This window comes from Ambystoma mexicanum, chromosome 4p, assembly GCF_040938575.1.
Source record: "Ambystoma mexicanum isolate Mex_15411 chromosome 4p, UKY_AmexF1_1, whole genome shotgun sequence".
In the NCBI taxonomy this organism is placed as follows: domain Eukaryota; kingdom Metazoa; phylum Chordata; class Amphibia; order Caudata; family Ambystomatidae; genus Ambystoma; species Ambystoma mexicanum.
The window spans coordinates 471,562,252-471,585,031 of record NC_090927.1 but is presented as its reverse complement, the minus strand read 5'-3'; the positions used below and the strand labels follow the sequence as shown (position 1 = coordinate 471,585,031).

At 47.5% G+C, this 22,780-nt stretch overlaps 1 protein-coding gene across 3 annotated transcripts in view; it reads left to right on the top strand.

Moving 5' to 3' along the window:
- The window catches only part of ASAP2 (ArfGAP with SH3 domain, ankyrin repeat and PH domain 2), a 2,176,645-nt gene that overhangs the window by 1,379,930 nt on the left and 773,935 nt on the right, over positions 1 to 22,780 (top strand). The window lies entirely within an intron of this gene.

Genomic DNA, 22,780 nt, shown 5'->3' with positions numbered 1-22,780 from the left:
AGACATCACACCACTTTAATGGGCCGTTACTATGATGCCAATATACAGCACCTCACAGCTGAACTCCAGACCTGGGCGCGACTACCGCTTACGATAGCATGCAAAATCGCCTCAATTAAGATGGTGTTCCTGCCAAAGCTCCTGTATTTTTTTCAGAACGTCCTGCTGTGGCCTGGAGTGAGTTGCTTTAAGGAACTTGATGCTGGTATAAAAAACTTTGTGGTATGCAGGCTCGGTATGCCTCATATGGGACACCCTGTCCATACCTTAGGCCCAGGAGGGGTTTGCAGCTCCTGACTTCAGGAGATATTGGGTGGTGGCACAGTATGCAGCCTACTGGTTTGCAAGTGATACACCTTACCCACATGTTCATCTCGAGAGATATTAGGCTGGAGGGCGGAACATTAGATCATTGGTAGTGCTGCCATTGTTTACAGACCCTTGCCCATTTGACCCTGCAAGTGTGACTGTGTTTGCCTGGAGCATGGTGTGGAAACTCTAGGTGTGTCCCAACCATTTCACAGTGACTTCCCTTTATGGAATTGTATCTCCCCCGCCACCCCCTCTCCCTGGAGCAAATACTTCCATTGTGCGATGGTGGGCTCAGGACTAGTTTATTTTGTTGGGAGATTTGTATGGATCTGCAAATTATATTTCCGATTAAGACTTAACCGGACTTATGCGGCGGCAGTCTACGCGCTGGCTCCAGTATGGTGGACTGCGTAGAGCGTTCAGAGGATCCTGGGCAGACTTTTCAGTCTCAATGCTTGAATTAATCATGAAGGCACACAGGATGGTGTGGTGCAGGGCCACACTCAAGATGCCCCTGTTAAGGCGCGCTCCAAATGAGCGCAAGACTTGAACATGGACATCACCGACGACATTTGGGAAGTTGTGTATAAAACCCCTTATGGACGGGGAACCCGAATTTGAGGTTAAAGACATCCAGGACTCCAAGATGGTGAAGTCAAAACTTTTTTATTTAATTGACTGGAAAGGTTACGGACCACAGGAAAGGTCTTGGGAACCTAGTGACCACGTGCATGCACCTCGATTGATGAAGATTCCACCCAAATTTCCCAGACAAACCAAAACCACAGGGAAGAATTACTTTAGGAGGGGCTTTGGGGGGGGGGGGTGTCGGAGTGCTGTCATGATGCCTACCCCCTGGTATCCAGACCAGGTCCAGCAACCCTGGAAGCAGGCATCAAGTTACCCCAAGCAAGCCCAACCACCCCCGCTAGGGGCTGTTTGGGTGCGGTCCTGGCGCCTATGGTGCCAGGCTCATATGGAGAGTCAGTCCTGGCGCCTTGTGTCACTCAGATCTTGCAAGTACAGGGGGAGGGGAGGGGAGGGGAGAGGAGAAGTGCAGAAGACAAGCTCAATTAAGTGCTGCTGGGGTGTCATCTCAATAAGTGCACAGAGGCAGTGTACTATAGGGTTACAGAAACAGCACCTAACTGCGCGGTAAGCAGTGCATGGGATACTGGTCGTCAAGGAGCCTGGTGCCCATTAGGTTTCAGATGTTGGCCAAGTAACCAGTTAGTGCAGTAGTCAAATACATCAGCAGGGGAGAGATAGCAAGAAGTGAAAAGGAAGGTATTGAGTTGTTTCCGGGACCATAGATGATCCTGCTCAAGTTTGAGAGAGGCCGGGAGGCTGTTCCAGAGAGAGGCACCAGCCGAAGAGAGAGATTTACCCCCCACTCTCTGCCTGGAGAAGCATCTGACACTCAGAGTTGGTGGATGAGCCGAGGGCACGAGCAGGAACGTGCTTAGGAAGAGAGAGTTGGATGTAGTAAGGCCCCCGGCCCCAGAAAGCTTTGTGGACAAAGCAAAGGGTCTTGAATTTGATCCTTGCGGCGACCTGGAGCCAGTGGAGAGATTTCAGGGCTGGTGAGATACGATCCTTGGGCTTGAGGCCAAGGACATGTCTTGCAGTCGTGTTCTGGAGAAGTTGCAAGGACAAAGAGTGGATGCAGGTATATTTAGTAAAGGCTGTTGCAGTAGTCCAGTCTAGAGAGAACAAGGCTCTGGAGACAGTGAGTTTCTGGGGAAAGTGAGAAGAGGAAGAATACCTCTGAGGAGGGGCAGTTGGTTATGGTGGTACTTAGAGATGTCCATGATGTGAGGAGAGGGTGGAGCCGAAGAGGACACCAACTTTCTTTACCTCGCAGGAAGGTGCAGGTATAGGGCTCAAGGTGGGTGGCCAGAGAGAGAAAGGGAAAACGGGAGCAGGGGTCCCAATGAGAAGGATTCCAGTTTTACTGCCATTAAGGCAGAGATCATCGGAGGCGCAGCATTCCTGAATTGCGGATAGACAGGAATGAGCGAGAGAGGAGAGAAGGCTGAGAGGAGCCTGGAGGAGAACTGAGTGTCATCCGCATTACACTGAACGTTAGGAGAGAAGGTAAATATGATGTGGGCCATAGATGCCAAGTAAAGATTGAAGAGCCACGGTGAGAGGTTAGAGCCCTAGGGAACACCACATTCAGAGAGAGTGGTGGTGTAGACAAAGGGCCCCAGTTGGACCTGGGAGGGTCTGTCAGAGAGGGAGGTCAACCAGGCTATGGCCTGATCCTTGATGCCCAGGTTGCCACAGGGACGATTGATCAGGCGGACAACTGCTTGTCATTTTCTCGGTATTGGACTTTTTATTTTAAACAAGAAATGCAAAGCATACCTAACTAAGCCTACTCTAACAGAAAATTCCCTACCTAGTCTAGAATCTATGGGAAAATCTCATAACATACATAAAACTGGCCCTCACACTAACAACAAAACGGTCAAAGCAAAACATCAACAACATAAATAAAAGTTTACCAAAAACCAGTATTTTGAATGGCTTCTACTTGTCCTTGGTAGATCTTGTTCCCCAGTAAAGTCAACTTCTCCCAAAGAAAAAGAAAGTCTTAAATCAGTTCTTGAAAAGTTCTCAAGAATAAAAAAGTTCACCCAAACAAAAATCCACTGCTAACAGTTCCTTCTTCATTTGTTGAAAAGTTGCCCTTCTAATCCCCCCAAAGAAAACCGCACTAATGGCAATCCTGGATAACCTCCTTCCAGGATAGAATTTACAAAGTTCAAAACTAAAGTACCACTTTTGCTTCAACAACTGTCCTTCTTTTTGCCGCGTCTTGGATAAAACTTGTCAGGATGCTTCTTCTAAAGGGGGTTTTCTCCTTGACAACTCCCTTCTGCGAATCGTACTGTGAAAGCAGGTTACTTTGTTTCAGTTTACTACTTCAACTACATTCAATATAAAGTGTTCTGATAGTTTTATAGACAACCACAGTTTTATTGATTCTGCTGCAACTTGAAACTTCAGGAATTTATCAGGCAACTTAGACCAGACTCTTCGATCACTACAGGTAGGCAAGGTCCTCTTCATTCCTATGCCATAAGAAAGGGCAGCCTTTTTGTCTCTGTCTATCTGACAGCTAACGCTAGAATCTGTATTGGCTTCTTGACTGCTTTTCTCTCTCACAGCTTCAACAGTCTCAGCTTCAGATTGTTTGATTAGTTCTTTCAACAAGCAGCCAGCTTCCTTCCCCAGCTTTATGCCCTCTTTCTTGTTTCCAGTAGTTAACCCAAAGCTGTATTAAATGTGAAGGCATCCTGAAGCCGACGCAGACAACTGAGTAAAGAATGGCCTGTAAACATTTATTTTAAATCAAAGCCGGGTTGGTAAAAAGGCCTAATGTGCCCTATGCTAAGGTGGGATTTCCATACCTAAATAAAACTAAGGATGGCCTTTCAGGAAGTCCGAAACAAATATCTGTCTTTGTCCAAAACCTATACTTGCCCTCAGATCTACTTGTATACAATGTGTAGCGATGTCAGCTCCAAAATAAGTAGGGTTCAAAAAAATGTTCAGAGCTTCTTCTAGCTCTTTTTTTGTTAGGGGTTTCCCTTCCCCAAGTTCAAAATAGTTTTCAATGCAAAAGGGATTCCCTTACCTAAGCTTCCAAGTCTTTCACCTTTTCAAAACACCACAATTCTGATGCCCCCGCAAACACGGGCAAATATGGGGGAAATGACTGAAGTTGAGGGAGGGGGTGGCTCATACAAGGGAAGACTAGGTGGGGTGGGGGCCTCCGGTTGTTGTTCTGTGCCTATTCTGTTGAAAATGAAAACATAAAATCTTCTTTATAAAAAAAAAAAACTCTTCCTTGGGACGCTTCCCAGCTCTTCTCATCTGGTTACTTTTCACTAATTTCATATATTTCAGTACCTTAATGTCAAATCATAGAAGATGTCCTTTCTATTCAAAAACAATCTACTTTGCGAGTGCTTCCAGTGGCTTTTCTGCAGTTGGGTGTACTCGGTCTAGGCGCAGTTGTCGGACCACAAGGTCCATCCATTACAGGTCACGCAGCTGACACATCTTACTTGCTTCTTCCTCATATACACGTTGATACTGCTTCAACTTAACAGTGGTATTTGGTTCATTCTCATTTCAGATCCTCATGATGCTTTATTACCTGTTTGGCCACCATTCACTTGTTGCACATTCGCATACTCTGCTGGCTCCTGCCAATGCTTGTTCATTGAAGTTACACAGTTCCTTATACTCTTGTGGCTCTTGCCAATGCTTGTTTGCCAATCCTTGTTTTCTCCAAAGTAAACAGTTTCTTATATCAAGACGTTCCACAGACTTGCTTTCAACCAGATCGCTTCTCAAAAAGTGCTTCCATTCATTTTCTTTTGGTTCGGTAGTCAAAAAACTGTTCCTTTCATTAAAATAGCCATTTGTTAAATGTGCTACAATTACACCTGCCTACCCGGTCTCGCCCTTCCCAGGTTGACTCACCGTTTGTAGCTTACAGCGTTCTTGCAAGGCTTCCAGCCACCACAAGCTCTCTCTTACTCGTGCGATGACCCGCTCCGGTTCCCCAGCGGCTCTCGTGGCTTGGCTTGCACCTCTGATGCTTCACTCGCAGCTCGAATCTAACACTGCTGCTTCACCTGGTTATGCCAGTTCCTTTTCCACGTTCCGCTGCTAGCAACCAGCTTCCTTTGGCCTTGCTTCCTGCTGCATACACTCTGCATCTTGCAAAGGATCTCGAGAACTCTGTCTGCAACGCCGCCTTCCAGGGGAGATCTGCACTTGCACCACGGTCCTTAGACCTGCTTCCACAGCGGACACAACTCACACCGCTGACTCAGTGAGTGCGGGACGCTGTGGTGTGAGACACATGCTGAGAGAAGGTTGGAACGCTCGTGAGCGAAAGCAGAGGCAATGTAATTGCCGCTTTGGAAAGGTAAACCACAGATGCTGGATACAAACGATGTTGTGACGACTGATTTTACTCAGAGCGGTTTGAGAATACTGAACTGTGGAAACAATTGAAAAGGCAGCGGAAGGCCAGAAAATTAGTAAAGTGGAAAGTGAAAGAGATACAAATTCCCAGCAGGAGAGTGAACTGGAAATTTGCCATTACCTTGTTTGGAATATGAAGCAATTTGAACACCAAACCAAAGGATAGTGATAATGAGTGAATGCCACTTGCATGAAAACCCGAGGAAAACTTCCCCTGATGCAAAGAAACTGTGAATCAGAAAGCAAGCAGTTGTAATGAATATGATGAACTTTGAAGTGCTGAAGTTGACAAAAGGCAAGCATTGGCTAAACGCCATAAGGAAAAGAAGAATTGTACAAATTGTGGCAAAACTATGAAAAGGTTGTAATACTTCAACAAGTGAACAGTGGCAAAGACGAGTGTTGGAAAAGACTGCCAGAATATGTCTCATACCATTGTTACACTGAAGCAGTGGTGATACAGCTGTGGAAAAGAAGCCAATCAATGGGCCTCATTACAAGTCAGGCGGAATGGGCTAACGGGGTCCGCTAATGGGTGCGGACCCGTTATTCCCATTCCGCCTGATTACGAGGTCCCCTCGCGGGACCCGGTAAGGTCGCCTGGTAAAACCAGGCGTCGTTACCGGGTCCCGCGAGGGGACCAGGGAGCTAACAACGGGCCAGTCGTATTCGGCCCGTTGTTAGCTCCCTCCCCCATTCCCATTGAGCCCTATGGGGGTTCGAATGGGAATGGGGAAGGTCCGGGCCCGGGTTCCCTGAGGGAGGAATTACCAGGCCCTCCGAACTCAGAATGGCCCGGTAATTCCCCACTCAGGGAACCCAGACCCGGGTTTGGAGGCAGCCATGCCGCCAATAGCGGCATGGCTAACGCCAAACCCGTAATGAGGCCCAGTGTGACTTTTGCGTGACCTGTAAAGGGTGGACGGTGTGGTCCGACAACTGCGCCTAGAACGAATACACCCCACTCAGGAAAAGCCACTTGATGCATTAATAAGTTTATGGCTGAACATACAGAAATGCCTGTGTTTTGGTTGAAGTTTATGATTTTAATGAAAGAGCCAAGAGCCTGAAAGCTGGGAAGAATCCTGAGGAATTGTGGTGTTGTGAAAACAGTGAGGGAGTTGAAAGTTTGGGGAAGGGAACCCCTTTTGATTGACATTGAACTACTTGAACTTCAGAAGAAGTTCTGAACTTTTGCTTAAACACTTAGTCATTTGAAGCTGGCATCCCTACACAGTTTGAACAAATAGATGTGAGGACAAGTATAGGTTTTGGACACAGATGGATATTTACTTTGGACTTAATGACACAGACTAACCTTAGTTTTATTTAGGTAGGGAAATCCCACCTTCGCATAGGGCAAGGTAGGCCTTATCTCGACCTCATCGTGATTTTAATCAACATTTCTAGCCCAAACTTTACTCTCTTATCTGAGTCTACTTCCTGACTATTTTTCTAGTTGGTCTCTTCCTCATCTCAGTTCCAAACTGGTGTTTTGTGGGGAATGTTTTAGGGGGGGGGGGGAATTGACAATAGCCTATAAAGGCTTAGGGGACATTGGACTTGTGGTGAAAGGGGGATGGGTGATTCCTGTCTCACCTAAGGGGGCCTGATCCTTGCTCCCCAAGTCGCTTCAGCCCCAGTGATCCTCCCTTGCATATTCACTCCCCATGTCAGCATCCAAGAGTGACAGCCTTTCCCTGGCAATCTGAAGGAAACCTCTAAAATAGTGTTTGGCGACTTCAACCTAGGTCTTAATGACCCTACTGACCTGAATTCCGCAACCCTCCAGAAAACCCTTTCAACCCTATGATTTTCCCAAGCCATTCACAGCCCACTCATGAGAAGGGTTGCACGCTTGACTGGGTGTCCTCTCACAGTTGCTCGATCCTGGTCTCAGATGTTGCTCCCATCCCTTGGTCTGATCACCGCAGTATCAAATTTAGCATCCTAACCCCTAAGGGGGCTCCAAAAGGAACTACTCCTCTGCCTGCCGCTCTCTCGAGAAGTTCCCGTAAACTCACCAAAGAGAACATCATGCCCTTTCTCGCAGTACCACCCCTCCTTCCACCTTTCTCCAATAACCCTGAACTCCTTGCCTCAGCCTTCCATGGAGCCATCACCCAAGCTGTTGATAGTCGCCCCTCTAACCTTAAAAAAAACCCAAAAAAACAAACATGCCAATGCTTGGTTCACCCAAGAACTAATGGAATTCCGTGCCAAAAAGAGGGCAGCACTTGCCACATGGAAAAAAAACACCCTACAGACCCCCCCAAAGTAGCCTTCAAAACCATCTCCAGAAATTACAAAACCTCCGTCACTCAGGCCAAGGCGGCATCTTTTTTTTTTTTTGTAAATTTGGTTTTATTAGTTTTACAAATACAAGTTATGCAGGAAAAGTATACAATAGGTACACTTCACTATAATAAAGCAAACCCCCCGAATCCCTTGTGTTTTTCGTCCGTCACATGTAAGCTTTCTGCGTGCATAATATTCGCGCAACATAACTTTTTCCCCCTTCCCAATCCCCACCCCCTCCCCCATGGTCAGAGCCTTTATCACAGATCATGCAGCATTCATCGTACAACAATCAGAATCAGAGTTTGTCTGGTTCACGTTATTCGTAAGAGTGTCAGTCGAAGAGTTCAACTTAAACGTCGTTTAGTTTGTTCCTTGCTCCCCCACCATCAGAGCAAGGGCTGTGTTACGGGACATACCGTCTGGTAGATATATGCTTTTGTATTCCATCCACCAGGTCTCAGTCTGTGAGAGTTTACCATGCAGCGATGCTGTTATGTGTTCCATTATACAAATATTGGTGGATACATGGATCCATTCATTTTTCGTGGGGCTTGTGGGAGCCTTCCACCTCATAACCAGTGTTGCCCTAGCAGCCAGGAGCAGTTGCGGGGCTATGTCTTTGATCTTGACCCAGTCGTCTTCATCTTTCTCGAGGCCGAACAGTATGAGGTAGGGCATGGGTGTTCTGGCAATGCCATTGACCTCTTTGATCAGCCTAGAACTTCTGACCAAAATACCTGTATCCGGGGACATCCCCACCACATGTGCCAGTAGTCTGCCCTCTGTCCGCATCCACGCCAGCAGTCCGGACTTGCGGTCTGAAGCATTTTGGATAATCTGACGGGGTCATCCTGCCATCTGTGTAATAATTTGATTGCATGTAGTTTGTACTGATTTGAAATGGATATCCGTGTGGCTACTTGGCATACGTTGTCCCAAAGTTCGGGTGTGAACTGTTCAGCAAAATCTTTTTCCCATCTGTTTTTTAGTGCGTCAGTGTTCACACCTTCTCCCTCTATCAATGCCCTGTACATATCTGATATTAGCCCCTTGATTACAGTTCTTGAGTCCAGTATTTTATCAAAGGGGGTGAGTTCTCATCAGTTTAGGTCTCCACATGGTTCTTGTCAAAACCCCTTTGAGTTGTAGATATTGGAATGTGGATAATGAGCCTATTCCCAGGGCCTCGGTCAGGTCAGGGAGTGAAATAAAGGCGTCCTTCCTTTGTAGTTGGCCTACTCTCTCTAAGCCCGCCTCGTACCAGCTTTGGTACCTTGCTACATCCGGAATGTGGTCGTTGATTCCTGGGGACCATAAATGGCTCAAGGGGCTCGGCCAGGTGGTAATGCCTTGCATATTCGTGCCATGCACAGTGGTCATAAGTATCGGGTGATCTTTGAGTTTTCGACATATCCGTTTCTTGGGTGCCCAGAGCCATTCAGATACTGTGACCGGCGAAAAGTAATGGTTATCTATTTTGACCCACTGGATGTTTGTCTGGTCGTGCAGGTGTGGGATCAATACTCTTGAGTTGAGTTGTGAGGCTTCATAGTATTTTTGGAGGTTGGTCAGACCAACCCCTGCCTTGTCTTTGGGAAGTATTAAAGTCTTATATGGGATTCTCGCTTTCTTCCCCTGCCATAGAAAGTGGAGCATGGCCTTTTTGATTTCAGTAAAGAAGCTTTTCGGAATCCTAACGGGTAATGTCTGGAAGGGGTATAAGAAGCGGGGAAGTGATACCATCTTTATTGCGTTTAGCCGACCTAGCCAGGAGATTGTGAGTTTATCCCACCTCGTTAAATCTAGTTTGAATTGTTTCAGTAGGGGGGGAAAGTTAGCTTCAAATAGGTCCTCTAAATTTCTCGTTATTTGTATCCCCAGATATTGCAGTTTTGAATGCTCAATATGTAGGCCGAGTGAGGAAAATTTGATGGTGTTGTCATCCTCTTGGCCCTGTAGAGGAAAGTGTCGACTTTGTCCTGTTTACTTTAAACCCAGAGAGTTTGCCGTATTCCTCTATTAAGGATAGAGCTCGGGGGATGGAAGAGGAGGGGTTCGTGATATGAAGGAGGATGTCGTCAGCATAGAGGTCAATTTTATATTCCTTTGTCCCCAGTCGGATACCCTCGAGCGTGGGGTCCGCTCTCATAGTTATTGCCAGGGGCTCAAGAGAGAGGGCAAAGAGAATCGCAGAGAGGGCGCACCCCTGTCGGTCCCACGTTGGAGATTAAACCACCGTGAGTATTCACCATTCACAAATATAGATGCTTTGGGGTCTGTATACACCGCATGTATCGCTTGTCTGAATTTATCGCCCAATCCCACCTTTCGTAGTACCGCCTTTAGGAACCCCCACTCCACCCTGTCGAAAACCTTTTCTGCATCAACAGAGAGTAAGATCGGGTCATTCTCCATATGCTGTGACGCGTGGATTAGGTGGAGGGTTTTGCGGATTGTGTCTGCCCCCTGTCTTCTTAATATGAACCCAACTTGATCAGAGTGTATGAGTTGTGGGACAAGGGATTCGAGTCTCACCGCCAAAACTCTGGTATAAATCTTTGCATCGAGGTCGAGTAGCGAGATGGAGCGATATGAGGCGCAATTCGTGGGGTCCCTCCCAGCCTTGGGGATGACAGTAATCAGTGCCCTGGTGAAAGAGTCCGGGGGTTTCCCTGTTTCCATTATGCCATTGAAGAGGAGTGTCAGAAAGGGAGCTAATATGGGCATGAAAGTTTTATAAATGCCGGCTGTATAGCCGTCTTCGCCCGGGGACTTGCCCAAAGTCAGCCTCTTTATAGCAGCCTGGACCTCCAGTTCCGTGATTGGCAATTCTAGGGATTTGGCATCTGTGCCAGGAATGCAGGGTACATCTATTGAGGATAGGTATGACTCAATCTCTGATGGCCCTATGTCCACGTCGAAGGAGTATAATGTTTCATAAAAGTTGGCAAAGCATTCTGGAATAGTGGTGTGGGCGTATGGTGTAGGGGAGGAATCGTCTTTAATCCCTATTACTTTACGGTCAGCTCTTTGTTCATGCAGCCTGGCAGCAAGAAATGCATCAGCCTTTCTGTTTTAACATTCTCAGTTTGCGCACAACCTGTTCATACTCCAGGAGTTTCAATTTGCTTCTTTTTTTCTTTGGCCCTATTCATTTTCTGCGGGTCTAATTCTTCTTCCACTTTGGATTTGCTTTCTAACTGGCAGATTTCGGCTCGTAGCCTTTGTTCAACGAGGGCACGTTCCCTCTTTTTCAATGCACCTTCCCTTATCAGAATCCCTCTCCAGGTAGCCTTCCCAGCATCTCACATGGTTTGTCTGGACACTTCACCATTGTCGTTTGCTTTGAAAAATTCTGAGATCTGTCTCCATTTCTGTTCTGAAGACAACATCTCTCCAGAGGCTCTCATTACAACGCCATTTTCCATTGTTTTTTGGCAAATCAGCCCACTGGATGTCCGTGAGGACCATGTCATGGTCAGACCAGGCGATCGGTATTATCTGTGCTTGTGATAACACCTCGGAGAGCTCCCTGGAGAGATATATATAATCGATACAGGTGAACGTATTGTGGGGAGCTGAATAGAAGGTGTAGCCCAGTTCTTCCGGATGGTGGACCCTCCATGCCTCTATCATATTGTACAGTTCCATCATATGAGCCAGCTCGGAGAGTTCGGGCCTGTCTTGCTGCACCATATCGGGGTTCCCAGGTTTGCGATCTTTCGCCGGATTCGCCCATTGGTTGAAATCCCCTCCCAAGATAATGTGCCCTGTGGCTTCAAGTAGTATCTTAGGGATTGTTCTGGAAAGAAATCTAGATTGGGCTGTGTTTGGGGAATAAAGAGTAGCAATGGTGACACTCAGCTTACCCAACTGAACGTTCACCAGCATTGCACGTCCTTCTACATCCGACCATGTCTTGGTTAGTGTGAAGCCTGTACCTTTCTTGATGAGGATTCCCACCCCTCCCCTCCTGAACGGGCCCAACCCCAAAACTCAAACCCAACTCGTTTCCCCAGGACCTGTCGTTCCTCTCCTTTTATGTATTTTGTTTCCTGTAATAGTAGGATGTCTAGACCACTTCTACGAAATTCCCTGGCCACAAGGGACCATTTTGTCGGTGAGTTGAGCCCTTTGACATTGAGTGTCCCGACTCTTAGGGAGGCGAGCTCCCTTATGTTAATGTTTGCCATGTGATCGATAACGTTCTTTTATCTCAGATTGTGAGCTGCATCGGTTGTTCTGAGGTGCATTTGATATTGCTCTGACCCGTTTCCCTTCTTTCGGCTCCTCCCTCCCCTCTCTTCTCCCCTGTCGGAGGCGTTCGAGTGAACCCGGTTGACAGCACCGTGTCGGCATCGAACCACCCGTGGGGGCCGTTACTTCACGCCCCTCATTTTCATACTACTCCTCTTAACTGAGTTCAGCCCTTCCTTGATTCCCCCCTAAATTTCTCCATTCTCATCTTGGAACGATATACATGTTAACGTCTTATTGTAGCATTGGTAGGTGAAACATGTGTGTTCGTCTTACCAGAGTCGATCAATTTCAGTTTTCCCCCTCCGGAGAGAGGTTACCTCACCTCTCCCAGGCTTTCCCCGTCTAGTCGGGGCTCAAGAAGGTCTGAGATGCATTTCTGTATTTCTTTTTCAGATCGCAATCTAAATTTGGTTCCCTCATATTCAAACGTGAGAGAGAAAGGGTAACCCCATCTATATCGAACATTCTTCTCCTTGAGTTTCCTTGTGAGGGGGCCACACATTTTCCTTAGGGCCAATGTAAAGGGGGAGAGGTCCTGATATATCGAGATCCGGGCCCCTCCCAGCGTGATCTCATCACTTTCCCTCGCTTTCTCGAGGATTCGGGCTTAGTCCTCGCCCGGTTCCACTGGTTCAGAGACAGATCGTGGACCCCCTGGAGGGCCACCGGCTCTGTGAATTCTTTCCATCATTGGTGCATCCACCGCTTCATCAGCTACAAGAAGTTTGATGATATTGTGGAGAGTTTCCCTCAGGTCCGCTTCTGTTTCGCCCTCCCTTTCCGGAATTCCAAAAATGCGTAGATTGTTACGGCGCTCTGTTTTCCAAATCATCGAGTTTGAGTTTAAACTCTTCTTCTTTGTGCTCCAGTTCTGATAGTCTCTGATCGAGTTGGATCTCAAGGGTGTCAATGGAGGCCTGATTGTTCTCTACCCCTTCAAGCCTGTCTTCCATATTGTCCAGCCTTTGGGTTATTTTATCTATCTTCCCCCCCTATGTTGGCGCCCAGATTTTTAATTTCTCCTAGCAGGGCAGCGATGTCGCCTTTTGTTGCTGCGGCCAGGTCATTCGCTGTGGTAATGTTGTTTGCCATTGTAGACCTTGTTGGTGTATGTGGGGTGGCAGTGTAGGGAAAAGGAGCCAACTTGTGTCTAATGTCCATGTAATCTCCTGGCAGTGTGGTCAGCCTGCCGGTCTTGCTGGTCAGGGTCGTGGGCTCTTTGTCCCGACAGGCTAGGCAGAGGAGGCACACGCCCCTGTATTGGGGGCCTTACCCTTCGCGCTAGTTCGTCATGAGTTTTCGCAGATTTGTACCTCTTCAGTGGTGGCGGAACAACTTCAGCGCCAGGCTAGAGTGTTGAGGATATGTTGGCGAGGTGTCGAGGGCAGTGGTGGTCTTGGTCCGTATAGTCGGAGGAGGCACTAGCCCTGTTTCCAGGGGCCGTACCCTCCGTTTGGTATGGCTTCTATTGCAACAGGTGGGGTGCCTTTCCAGAGGCTTCACAGACGTTCCTTGCGTGTTCTCGGGGGGGGTGCAGTGTCGTTCAATTATTGATTTGCCTCCTGTGCAGGGTAGGCGTACACCCCCTGGTTTACCTCGGGTGTTGCAGGGGCCCCCCTTTTTCCAAAATCCGCTTGTGCTGTTGGGGTGTCTCTTGAGGGGTACTTCGTGCCAGGCTGTAGTGGGGGGCCTCTATTGTGCGCAGAATTAGGGCACTGTCTGGCTTTCCAGTCCTCCTTGATCACCGTTGCCGTGTGGATGTTCTCTACTTATGGGCCCTCTGAATGTGCCAGGGGGTCTTTGGGGCCTCGTAGGTACCACTTATGCAGGTCCGTGAGGGGAGGTGTTGATGGGGCACAAGATCTGGACAAATGGGGTCGCGTTCCCAGCCGCTACGGGCCCACTTTGTGTCCAGGGCGGGATCGCGTGTTTTATACGCGGGTGTCCCCTACGTGGCCCACTGACTGCCTGTGCGGGTGGCCTCCTCGCGAATCCGCGCAGCATCCCCTGCTATGTCCCCACCACCACACTGGGGGCTCTGCGCCACAATCAAGGCAAGTCACGCCGCAGGGTCGAGCCGCGACAGTGTGCCGGGGGTCTGGATTGGGCCCAGGGAATAGGCCTGTGATTTGGCTCCAACACGGTCTGAGGGCTGCAGGGGGTGGTTGTCTGATCGCGTGCTGCCTCTCACCTTACTTCAACAAACGTGCCCCTGGAGCGCCGAGGGGCGGGGAGCGGGATCACAACGGAGCGAAGGCGGCAGCCCACGCACTTCCGCGACGAGGTTCCTCGTTGCTCCGCAGGGCTTCTCCGTACTCCTCTCACTTTTGCGCGCCGAGGGAGGGGGGGCCTCTATGCACACGACGTTTTCACAGCAAAGGAAGGTCCTTTTTTCGTCGGATTTTCGGCCAGCCGGTGGGGGGCTGTGTCACACTGCCAGGTTCCAGTTTGTAGGCGCGGGGGGCCAAAAAGTGGGGGCTCAACACACTTCTTGGGGCTGCGTAACGGGAGCTCACATGGAGAGCTTCCACATCCGTGCGCCCCCTGGTGGCCACTCTAGGCGGCATCTTTTAACACCAGAATTGCTAACGCAAAATCAGTGATGAGAGAAATCTTCTCCATTTTTAGGGAGCTTGAGTCTCCTGCTCCCTCCCCATCCCCCGTCCCACCACACTAAAAGACACAGCATGGTGCAACAAGATTCAAACAGCCCTCCTGGACAAACTTGAAACATTGCATACTAAAATCCTAAACCACCAAAAAACACTCTGTGACCGACTCCCCAAACCTCGTGACACGGCACCTCCGACTATCCCAGAGAACCCCACTCCAGTGTTTAACTTCAGGGATATGACTGAATTTGTGGTCTGTGCTCTCCTCAATTCCATCAAAGCCACCAACTGTAAAGGTGACGCCGGTCCTGCTCAGTTCATCAAAGACTGCGCATCTGCCCTCCCCCCGTCATTACCGCCTTTATCAACTCCTCCTTCCTATGACACTCAAAGAAGCATGGGTCCGCCCGCTCCTGAAAAAACCATCCCTTGACGCACTTGTCCCTGGGAACTATAGGCCTATTACCACTGTGCCGTTCCTACTAAATATTCTGGACAAAGCAGCCTGTCTGCAAGTACAAGAATTCATCGAGAACAACCACCTCCTCGGTCTACGCCAATCCGGCTTTCGACGAGGCATGGCACGGAAACTGCCTTGCTTGATTTAAAAAATCAAATGGACGATCTCGGAGACGTCGGCAAACCCGCGCTCCTTCTCCTATTGGACCTCCCCGTTGCCTTCGATCTGGTGGATCATCAGACCTTATGTCACCACCTCTCCACCGCAGCCAATTTCTCTCCGAGCGCCTGTACCTGGATAACCTCCTTTCTACAGGACAGAGTCCTGAAGGTTTTCTCTGAATCTTCCTGTGCCAACCCGAGTCTCATCAAATGCGGGGTACCGCAGGGACCTTGTATTGCCCCCACACTATACAACCTCTTCACAAGGCCACTTTTCGAAATTCTGGACACCTTGGCATTTCATACACCAACTACGCAGATGATACTCGGGTATTAATCCCCCTCTCAGGTGACTACCAGTCTGAAATTGACACCCCCAATGCCATCTACTCTACTATCCAATCCTGGATGGCAGAGAACTGGCTCTGTCTCAATAGTGAGAAGACAGAACTTCTATTAAACTGATCCTCGGGTACCCTAGGAAAACTGGGCAAGCAATACTCCTCCTTTACTATCGACAACATCCCTATTGCAGTCTCCAAAGTCATTAAGACTCCGGGTGTGTACATTGAACATGACCTAACCATGAACAGGCAGGTCAATGCTGTCGCCTCTGCATCAGCATACCACTCCAAACTGCTTAACGCAGCCTGGTGAAGCCATAAGTGGATGCATTCACTGTATGCCTCCTTGTAATGCCCAATGTAACTGTTCACTATGTATTTTATCATTCTGCACTAAGTATTTTTGTGGGGTCGCACTACTGTAACCCTGAATCATGCCTTCATGCATGTCCTTCACAGCGCCTCAATGCCCGAGGGCTGCAGTGCGCTTTATAAATATAAATAAATAAAAATAAATATATTGGGGGAAGAAGTGAGGATATCCTCAGGTTCCTCACATGTCACACTTCCAACCTTGGAGAACTTTGTTAGCCGTGTGTCAGGGGACACTGGATTCATAACCGCTTCAACAACTTCAAAACATATGTGTTTAGGTCTTAATAGGGCTGGTTTCCCCAATAGGATTGGCCTACTGGCTTGGGTAATGCTTGTTCTTCTAGTCACTTAAGTAACTACAGATAGATTTGTTCTGAATGTTACAAGAGTTCGGTTTCTTTAGGGAAACGGAATTAGGTACATGCGATGAATTTCAACTTAAAAACTAGCGTTCCCTTTTATTTATATAGAGTTCTGCTTCAGCTGGAATCACTGTTACTTACTCACAACCTTTCTCTGTAAGTATTGATTGTAACCTTTCTGGAAAGTCAGCAGCTACCTCTCAATTGATTACCGTTAACGTTCTCACGACTCAGGTAGTTGGCAAAAGGATAACTGTTTTAATATCAATTATCTAAAACAGGGAGTACAACTGACATCAGCAGATGTCTCATCACGACTCAAAAAGCTTGCTTATATAACAGACAATAGTCATAGGTGACGTCAACCCACGTGTTACTAACGTCATCCTACGTGGCAAAATACAAAAACCTAGTGGCAAATGTGATAGGGTCTAAGGAAACATCTAGGTATATGATCCATACTCGTCTAGGGCAGTGAAATAAAGTGATAGGCTTCTTAAAATCAGGTGGGGCAACTAAGCCCTTCCTTTAAACATGTCACTATAAACGTCACTAAATATACGACGTTCTATTAGCTAAATAACTATAGGACCCTTAATCGTGCGTTCCTTTATTATTGGTCGTCTTCTAACCTCCGTCAGTACCTTCCCACCTACATATAGCAGCGCGCAGGCTGAGCGTCCAGGTGCTAGTGAGCTTGTCTTAACCATGCTTCCCACCAATTAGCAGAACCATCCATCATCACCTTAGAGGTCCGCTGTCAATTAAGACTTTGAACTTTTCCTTGGGTGTGTTCCTTGCTTCGAGAATTCAGGGGATTGAAGGCACGCTCTGCCCTCGTGCGAAGGTATGACCATCATGCTCGTCCAACTTTTTCTCCCCTCGTGACTGAAGACCACAAAATCGAGTTTCTAGTGTATTAAAATACTATTTTCCTATACACCTCTGACGTCTTTCTTGTTTCTGTCCATGCCTCCTGAACAGGAGCTTCGTTCTTTCACACGATTTGTATCCAATGTCGGCTCATTCCAGCCTGATATGGCCTTGGCTTCTTGGCTCATCCAGCCTCGCCTTACTGAGATTTGCCTGTAATTCACTTGTTTTTCTAACTGCAACATACTGAAAAAGCGGCCTTACTTGGTTTGCTCAGCTCTGCTGTTGTACGTAGTGAAAACATCCATTCTTTAATGACTCCAATATATTAATTATATATATGTTGGCGCATGCCGCAATCTATTCACTATAAAGCTAGCCTCAGGAATACTTTGTCTGCTTGCGTTTCTTTGCATATGTACACGTGTAAAACAGCTTGATATCTTCATCTCTCTTGTTAGCATAATCTTCTTCATCTTGATCCCAAATGTCACTTATCTTCGATACGTTCTTGATGCCTTATAGAATTGCCTGTATTCTTTAGTCTCTGCATCTCTTCTATGTACGTCAGCCCTGTTCTATAAGATGTCATCATTCTTCTCGTTTAGTCATTTCTCCTTGTTCTTCCGGCATTTCATTCTAACTGTTATCGTACTGTCTCGCATGCAGATATGGCTTTCTCAATGGGAACCTTGCTTCTAGGATTCTCCTTGGTATCTGTAGTTTCAATGTCTCTGTACGTGTCTCATACTCTGGCTCCCAACATGTAGGCAATATGGGCGAGGTGATTGGGTGGGGTGCTTGGCTCCTTCTCTAACACTTTAACGTGTGCTTCAAAAGTGTGGGATACAATGCCTTTCTTTTTAAGACTTCCCACATCAACAAACAACTTTTACTCACTCCCACTTCTATGCAAGTGTTAATTTAGCTGGTTGCCATTTCTGGCAAGGCGTTTCTTGTGAATTGGAGTACAGAGCTTCATTCACCGGCTCCAAAGTCACAAATGTTGCTGGCTGCTTCTACTTCCCGACTTTCCTTCTGCTTCTACTGCTTCAGGCATTTTTGCGACCCACACCACTCTGCAGTATGGGGTGTCTCTGATCCGGCCTCGACCTCAGAGATTCTCCTTCTCTTTGGCTTCCCTCAGCTTGCTTCTGCAAACGGGTCTCTGTGTAGTTGCACGACTTCAGCTTTGCATTCACAGCAATTGGGCACAACTGGAAAGGATGTTAACTTCTCCCAGTCTCTTCCAATGCAGCAACAGCCAAACCGATTTGTGAGCACAGGACCAACTCGGAACCTGCAGGTGAAATCTGCTCTTCTCTCGTTCCGGCGTCCCTCAAGTGGTCACACTTCCTTGTGAACTGTCAGCTTCGTACTCTGCTTCTTCTTCTGCTACTACTGCCTTCCAGCTTCTGCTCCAACTTCTTTCAACTGCTTCTTCCTGCTGCAGCCTTTTATGCCTCTTTGGTGGGACAATTGGCTTCAGTTGCATGCTCTTAGAGTTAATTGCCTGACCATGGTGAAGGCTGTTAGGCCTGCTTGCCTGTTCTTCACCTCTGCATAGCCTCTTCAGCCCTCTTCTTCGTCACATTCCCTGGAGGATACTGGGACATGCAGTCCATTTTAAGGGAATTAGATTTTTCCACTTATTTAACACTTTCAAGCGGGGGTTTAAATGTCCCTTAATATTTTTAGATGTATTTTTGGGTTTAACCTTATTAGAGATAGATGGTATAGAAAAGGCCACATTTCCGTCATTCTTTTTGGTACACCTTTGGCTTTGGGGAGGATATTTAATTTTAGCGTTGCAAAAGACCTGTTCTTTGGATACAACAATTTGTTGGGTTAGACCCTTGAAGTTTACCCTTCCACCCTTAGTAGGAGGTTGATAGATATCAAAATGAAAATAAGCCAGTTCCTCTTTAATCCAGTGGCAAGAGTATCCATCTCCAAGGAAAAATCCAGTGGCTAACCATGTGAAATCTCCCCACTACCCTGGGCTAGTCTCCACCCAGGTGATCCTGCTGCAGTACACAGCCCCCAAAACTGGGATCAGGAAGTATCCGCCCTTTTCTTGCTACCTGGATGGCGACTTTAGGCAGGGTTTCAGTGGGGGATCCGTGGGATTGTCCTCAGAAGGTTCACCGAATCTTGATGAGGGAGGAGAGGGAAGGCAAATCCTCGGTCTCTCCCTTCTTGTCTGATCCGGCAATGGCAGCAACAAAGCCTTCCTAATCTTTCACACACCACTCCGGTGGGAGGGCGTGTAGCCCATTTTTTAAAAGAATGTCGGGGCATTACTCCAAACATGCGAGTCAAATCGTTTCTCAGGGATACTATCTGCCCTTCATCAGACCCCCGCCCCATGCCCGTCCTACTTTCATCCTGATTTTGAAAGATCTGGACCCGCTACTGCAGCAGGAGATATTTTCCTGCTGCAGAAAAGTGCAACAGAGGGTGTTCCTCTTGTGGAAGGGAAGGGATTCATGTCTACCTTTACTTAGACCGGCTCATCGGGGATGCTCGGAGTAGCAAGCACGGCTTCATCCAAGTCATGTCCGCAACTTATGCACAAGCTGGGCTTCTCCCTCAATTTCATGAAGTCCCAGAAGGCACCTTCACAAATGCTCCAGTTCATCGGAGTGGTCCTAAACTCATCCGAAGTGAAGGCTTTGCCCCCAGACGACAGAGCTTCCATTATCCAGAAGATGGTCTCCAAATTACAGAACACCCAAGCATTACTGGCCATGGATTTTCTACGTTTGCTGGGTGTGCCAGAGGACAGGTGGAGGGTGAGATCACTACAGCGGGCTCTCTGATCCCAGTGGTTACATGACAGATCTTTTACAGGTCACCGACCAGGATTTCACAGAACCTTCTGTGGTGGCCCATTAAGGAGACCTTAATGAAGTGCAACCAATTCGGCAACATGGCTGTCTGTGACTATAGTGACAGATACCTCGCTGAAGGGCTGGGAGCATACCTGAACAAACTCAAGGTGATCAAGTGTTGACATAAGAGTTGGCATAAAACTAAAGCAGTTACCTAGTTAGATATGTAAATTAACTATTATGCGCTGGAAAATGTATTTTTATAGAAATAACTATGTGGAAAGAGGCTATGTATGTTCCTATGTGGTTATAATGCGAAGATAGGATATTGTGTTGTTGTATTCATTTGTATTTTCTTTTTGTGTATTATTTGCTTCTTTTATGTTTTATATTTGTTTTTATGTGAAAAGTTCAAATTGAACTGGTACACATTAAAAATCTTTTTTTTTTTTAAAGGCCACATGGTAGATTTTGCAGTCCAGCCCGGATACTGCTGACTGTGTGATGCTTGTTAGGGGCTTCAGGTCTGTTCTACACTAGCATTCCTGGATGAAGACCTCGGGTTTGCTCCCGACATTCAGTCCAAACTCCTGGATATGATATTTGACTAGAAAAACCTGTTTGGGAAGAAGACTGGCAAATCTCTGCAGATGTTCCAGGCCTCCAAGGCCACAGCTAAATCCTTGCGCCTGGCCATGCAGCAGCCTTCTGCCTCCTTTCAGAGGCATCCTGTTTGGCCATTCCCTGCCTTCAACCTTAATGGCAGAGTTAATGTCCTCTCCAGCTAGCAACTGCAGCACCAGCCTCTCTATCCCCCTGAGGTTGCCCAGAGAGGTGGCTTTGCTGCCTCCACTGTCCCCATACCAGCTCTAAAAGGCACGCCATTATGAATCTGAGCTCCTCCAACCGTCTCCTGTGGATGGGAGGTTGTTCATCTGCATGAAGGAGTAGCATAGCATCACGTTCTGACTCTTGGGCCATTTATGTCATATTGCAGGGTTACTGCCTCCCTTTTCTTCTGTGACCACCAGACCAACACCTTTGTATTTCTTACTCTCCTCCAGACCATCCCCTAATGGTTAAGGTCCATGAGCTTCTGAGAAAAGGTGCCATCGAGTTGGTGCTTCGCTCAGAGCGAAGGCGGGGTGGTAGTCCTTAGTTTTTGGTTATAGGAGGAAGACTGGGGACTGCGTCCCATCATGGATCTAAGGCTCCTTTTCTTGTAGCTGAGATGGTTAACCTGGCCCGACCCTCCTGGCCGTCTAGCTGACAGAATGGTTTGTGTCCCTGTATCTCCAGGATGCCTACTTCCATGTGCCAAGCCATCCCAAGCAATGCCCACTACCACTTCTGACTCCTTTCCTCGGGAAACACAGGTTTTTCTTTTACCAAACTGCTGGCAGTGGTTGAAGTTCATCTCAGGAGGGAAAAGGTTCATGTCTTCCCCTGCTTGGCTAACTGGCTCATTCAGGCCCGCACCCCGGACCTGTTGTCAGTGTATCTCCACCACACATGCAGCCAGTCACTCAAGGCTATAGCCTTCAGGTTATTGCTTAGAACCAAGTTAGACTCTGCTAGTAGGTATTACCGATCAATAGACCTGAATCTTGGTATTATAGTGAGAAGTAGTGATTCCTGGGCTAGGGTTTACCTTAGGGTAAGCAGGCTGTTGGGCAGAATCCTTTGCAGTGCCCCAGGGACCACTACACACAATTAAGACTACAAGTGGTAATACAAGTTCACCTTTGGTACAAGCCTGTACTACACTGTTAAAGTGGTAGCAGTAGCGGAGCAGCCAGACTTATCTCAAGAATAAATGAGCAGTAGTAGAGATTACACAAAGGACTACAATTACCGTGACTCAAGCAAACACTGACTCAAGGTTTCAGGTAAAAAATATAAGTGCATTTATTTTAAACCATCTGTTCATAAAACACTTCACTTCTATAAATTCAAAACCACACGTAAAATGCACAACCACTTCCACTTGTTTGAGTAAATTCAAGGTAAGTACATTAGGATTTGACAGACCAGTGTTGCGATACTAACGCGTACCCGCGAATAGAAATGCCCACGAAGTTAAAACACACTTTGTACTGTAGAATTTCAAACAAGCGAAAAGGGGATAAAATCACAGGCAATACCTTTGTCTAGGCAAGGGAATCGCAGGACTCGTTCAAAGATACAGATTAAAGTCAATAGGACTGCGCCAGTGTCCATGGAGCAGATGCTCTGTGCTGAGGATCACACGTTGAACAGTTCGAGATTCGAGATGCCAAGAGTACTTCGATATTGTCAGATGGAAGGAAAATTTATAAGAGGGAGGGAAGAAAGTATAAATCTTTGTGGAGGATATGGGTTCACCCCGATTCCGGATGGTCATTCGGAGAGAACGACCAAATGTGCACAGTACCTTATTCCGTTGGAGAAAATCTGGTGCCACGGCAGTTGTTCCTGGTAGTTCCGGCAGACTCGCAGTTCCTGCACCTTCAGTCGTGGGGACAAGGACGTCGTCTGGAGCGATCTGCACTACCCAGTGATGAGGCCAGCAGCAGTGAAAAAGACAACGATGAATAAAAGGTGCGCTCCTTTAAATCAGGAGAGGGCTCTTCTGATGGCTATCCGGACCACTACAGCACAGCAGTGATTTTGACCCAGGAGAGGATTCCCTGTCTGAAGAAAGGGCAGCTGGTTCATCCCACCAGGCTCAAGGGAAGAAGACTCCGGACTGGATCTTCTCTTGTCATTGAAGGGTAGATAGCTCAGGACTGCAGCAGGGCTTCACCGGGATTCGGGGTTGCAGCAGCCGTCTTCTTCTCCGCTTCTCTTCGGTTCCTTCAGTTCCAGTGGCGACTCTCCTTCTAGCCCAAGAGTCC